Source organism: Octopus bimaculoides, chromosome 22, assembly GCF_001194135.2.
Source record: "Octopus bimaculoides isolate UCB-OBI-ISO-001 chromosome 22, ASM119413v2, whole genome shotgun sequence".
Taxonomy (NCBI): Eukaryota; Metazoa; Mollusca; class Cephalopoda; order Octopoda; family Octopodidae; genus Octopus; species Octopus bimaculoides.
Window position 1 is genome coordinate 13,596,946 of NC_069002.1, and position 5,126 is coordinate 13,602,071.

General features: G+C 40.9%; 1 long non-coding RNA gene across 1 annotated transcript; it reads right to left on the minus strand.

Annotated features, from left to right (window-relative positions):
- Window positions 1-546: 546 nt before the first annotated feature.
- On the minus strand, window positions 547-4,702 carry LOC128250533 (uncharacterized). The gene is made up of 3 exons (XR_008266555.1): window positions 4,034-4,702; window positions 1,559-1,635; window positions 547-962 (listed from the first exon to the last, which is right to left on the minus strand). It is a non-coding gene; the product is annotated as an uncharacterized LOC128250533 (long non-coding RNA).
- Between the last annotated feature and the right edge of the window lie 424 nt (window positions 4,703-5,126).

Sequence of the window (5,126 nt, forward strand, 5' to 3'; positions counted from 1 at the left end):
ATATATATACATATACATATATACATATACATATATACATATACATATATACATATACATATATACATATGTATATATATAGTTCTATGTATATATGGGTGGAGAAGTTTCGAGTCTTTGTCAGTGTTTTTCTTTATACTGACTTTTTCAACTGATGTGAACATAGAAAAAAGTCAGGATGTAATACCCTTGATCATAAGTCTGCTGGAGCAGGGATGACCTGGGGTTAAACAGCAATAACTGCAAAAGCCAGTCAACAAAGAAGCAGACACAGTTAGAGAACATTCAGTTAGGAATCAGGAATTTGTGTCTAAACAGATGGTGCTTCTAGAAATAGCTGCCAAATCTCTTTCAAACTATGCCTTACCATCTTAAAAATAGGACAAAGAAAATTGGAACAAGAAAATGGGCAAGGAAAAGGCCTTGGCTGGAACACTTTTGATCGCAGACCTGTTGGATGACTTGGGTAGCAAACAGCAAGAACAATAACAAGAAAATCAAACAGTTCCAATTTGCCAAACTTTGCTGCTGTTAACTTACCCTCTTGGTAAAGCCAAAGAACTTTGAACATGTTGCTGCTGATTAACTCTTGACATCAATTCTTGGTTTGTTGACATAGTACAGGGATCGTTTCTTACCAAAGTTCCTTTGTCTGTAGATGTAGCACTATGGTCAGTTCTTGCTGCAGGTTCAACTGCCATTGGAACAGTTTGGTCGCTTCTTGCCCGAGATGTTGTGTCCATTGGTGTGGTTTGACCAGTTCTGTTTAATGATATTGCATCTGTCTGTTTGGAAACAACTTCAGGATTATTAATTGGATGTTCTTTATTCGTATCAGTGAATTTGGTTAATGGCAAAAGGCCAGGCATGGATTGCCTGGATTGCTTTGGTGGAAGTGACAAGTTCCAGACATCAGAGATTCCACTGTCTGGAACACTGGTTGTGCTGCTAACTTCATCACACTGGAAAAGAATTATTACATATATATTGTGCTGAGTCCAAAGAAAGTTGTGGTGAAAGAGTACAGCAGGGTTCGCCACCATCCCCTGCCGGAGCCTCGTGGAGCTTTAGGTGATTTTTGCTCAATAAACACTCACAACGCCTGATCTGGGAATCGAAACCGCGATCCTATGACCGGGAGTCCGCTGCCCTAACCACTGGGCCATTGCACCTCCACTCATATATATGTACATATATAAAAACACACATATATATACATACACACTCAAAAGCAAGCAAAGGTATATAGACACTAATGCACAAGTATAAAAATTACACACACACATGCGCATGCATGCACACACACACACACACACATGCGCACACATGCACACACACACCAACTGACAAAGACACTAACATTTACATACATCTAAACTCACAAACATACAAACATAAGCACACAAACACACACACACATATTTACAGCTGCACATATGCAGATGTACACATACAGACAAAGACACACATACAGTTATTGACATAAGCAAAGGCACACACATGCACACACATCAAATTGTATAAATGCTGTTTTCTTTTCTGTTTCTTTTTTTTTTACCTTTTTATTTCTTGTTCCAGTTTTGTTTTCAGGAACTTCTGGAAGGCATCTACTCACACGGAAGTTTTTGTTTGGTTCTGAAATTCAGAACAATTCAACATTAAAACGTTTCTTATTTCTTTATTGTCCACAAGGGGCTAAACATAGAGGGGACAAACAAGGACAGACAAAGGGATTAAGTCGTTTACATTGACCCCAGTGCGTAACTAGTACTTAATGTATCGACCCCGAATGGATGAAAGGCAAAGTCAACCTCGGCGGAATTTGAACTCAGAATGTAACGGCAGACGAAATGCCACTAAGCATTTCGCCCGGCGTGCAAACGTTTCGATCCCAAAACTATTGCATACTTCAGTCTCTCACTCTCAGACATGATAGCACATCTTTGAGGTTGATGTCTGTGAGTGACTTTCTATTAATTAGTCAAATGGCTCTTTATGTTAATTAGTTGAATAGCCCTTCTCTGGATGTTGTCTATGATGTTTGTGTATGTATTAGTCACAGCACCATCCTAGTAGTGGAACCAATAACCATCCCTTCATGACCCCTATGAACCTCATCTTAGATAAGTTTGTTGTAATCTAAGAACCACTTTTAACACCATCACTGTTTGGTCCTTAGGTGCCTTTAGTAGGGACCTACTTTCTGTTAGAAGTATTCAGACAAAGTCTCTTGTCTGACAATACTACAGAAGAGAGACGGTAGCACCTGAGGCATTTGCTGGATCTCTGGAATTGGTAGGAAATGTGTTGGAGGGAAAGAATCATAGAGGATTAATGCTGTACGGAGAAGCAGATCAGGGTATTGAGATTGGGGGTGGAGCCTTAATTGTCAGGCCTAAAGAAAGCCTTGGGACCACCTGGTTCAGCCAACTCTGGATTTCATCCCACAGATTTTCAAATCTGGGCTGAGAGCTGGCCATGGCATGGTTCTGATGTTGTGCAGATGCAGGAAGTCCATGGTGACCCTAGTCATGTGGGAGGGAGCATTGTCCTGCAGGAACATGTGGCTATGGTGACACGCATGAAGAAGAGCACGATGTGAGGTCTTAGGATCTGGTCAAAGTAGCGCTGTGCTGTGAACACCATTCCCTCTGCCTGCGCCAAGATTTTGGAACACACGGGGCCCAATTCTCTGATTCAGGACTATAGCACCTGAAACCATGATGATTTGGCCACCCCACACGTATCTCTCCATGACACATGCGTCTCTGTAGCGTTCACCTCTCCTACACCACACCCTCACTCTGCCATCCGAGGTGGAAATGTAGTACTGGCTCTTGTCAGAGAAGACTATCAACCTCCATTGTTGATGCTGCCAATGTTGGTGCTGTGTAGCCCACTGTAGTTGTGCCTGATGGTGGCGGGCGGTGAAAACAGGCCCTCGAGCAGGATGATGGCAACAGAGGTTGTTGGCAGCCAGTCAATGTCGTATCATGTTGTCACTGATGGGTTGCTGTTCAGTGCCAATGGGCTCACGAGCTGTCACGCTGGCGGGTCTGAAGTTATAGAAGTGTTGCAGGTGGATGAAGTGATCCTGCCTGGGCGTGGTCATCCGAGGGTGCCCTCTGTGGGCACAGTCTGCAGTGCTGTTGGTGTTGTATTGCTGTTGCAGGTGATAGATGGTGCTGACATGGACATTGTAAGCTTTTGAAACAACCAGAGCACACTGCCCTGCTTGCAATCGGTCAATAGCCTGTTCTCTTTGCACTGCTGACAATCAGGTCATACCTGATGCATCCAAATTACAAATGCCAGGAACACAGTTCAAGTTGATTTTTATACCCATAACCTCCACAAGATGTACATGCATTTCAGTTAGCTGATTTGCAATTTGGGTCTCAGCCATAAACCAGCTTGTCTTGGAATATTTACACTTACATCCCGATAATAAATTTTCAGAAGAGTGACTGTGTGGTAAGTAGCTTGCTTACCAACCACATGGTTCTGGGTTCATTCCCACTGCGTGGCACCTTGGGCAAGTGTCTTCTACTAAAGCCTCAGGCCAACCAAAGCCTTGTGAGTGGATTCGGTAGACGGAAACTGAAAGAAGCCCGTCATATATATGTATGTATGTGTGTGTATATGCTTGTGCATCAGTGTATGTCCCCCCAACATCGCTTGACAACCAATGCTGGTGTGTTTACGTCCACATTATTTAGCAGTTCGGCAAAAGAGACCGATAGAATAAGTACTAGGCTTACAAAGAATAGGTTCTGGGGTCGATTTGCTCGACTAAAGGCAGTGCTCCAGCATGGCCGCAGTCAAATGACTGAAACAAGTAAGAGAGTAAAACAGTAAATATAAAAATGAAAAATAGCATTTGTGGTTCAGTGTATTTATAGCTATACCTAAAAGATAAGATGGTCACTGCTGGGATGATTTTTATCGAAGGTCAAAATTACAACAATATCAATAATGGCAACAACAACATAAATAAAGAAGTTTGCTTATCTTATCTTTCAACAATACTCACCATTTTTGAGGGCCAAATTTTGCTGGGTTCCTCCTTCAACAGTGATTTTCTGCTAATTAAATGTTTATACATTGATAACATATTCAAAGACTAGATAATGCTTTGATAAAGATATAGTTATAAACCTGGTTATGATTATTTTTATCTTGGTTCAGTTATTGGACTGCGACCATGCTGGAGCATGTTTTTGGAAGATTTCATCATATCAACACTAGTTGTTGAACATTGTGGGAGGCAAGCACCTGCACATAGATACACTACACACGCACACACACACACACACATATGTAGATATATATCTATATAAGCACAGGAGCGCCTGTGTGGTAAGTAGCTTGCGTACCAACCACATGGTTCCAGGTTCAATCCCACTGCGTGGCACTTTGGACAAGTGTCTTCTATTATAGCCATGGTTCTATTATAGTCGTGTGTGTATTCTGTATATGTGTATGTGTGTTGACGTCACGGAAGTGATGCATTTTTTGTCAAGAAATAACAAACAAAAATTGTGTTTAATTGTTTTCCTTAATAAATAGAGTACCAAATATCACAAAAATTTGTACTGCACTGCCAAAGATAAGTATGAAAATGAATATGTAAAAAAAGATAAAATATACTATTTCTGAGATATTTTGGTTACACACAAACATCCCTACAGTTTTAGTATTATTGAGATATCTAATATCTAACATAAATAAATGTGAAAACTAATTTCTGTGTCCCAGTGTGTCACACTTTGACCCCCCCCGCCCCTGTTTGTATTAAAAATAGTAGTACTGATGGTGGCAGTGGGAGTAATAATAAGAGAGAGAGAAAGAATGGGTATGTGAGAGAAAAAGGGAAATGATGTGCAACTTTGTTTAACCATGTCTCTTTGACAGAAATTCCTGTGGCCAACATACTGAACGCTATCATTCTTGTTTTATTTTTTGCTTTCTTTAATACATATATACATATATAAAACAGACATTGCATGGACCCTGGGTAAGGCATGTGTAAAATTTGAATGAAATCGGTTGAGTAGTTCTTGAGTTTTAGTGATGCAAACACACACACACACACACACACACACACACACACACACACACACACA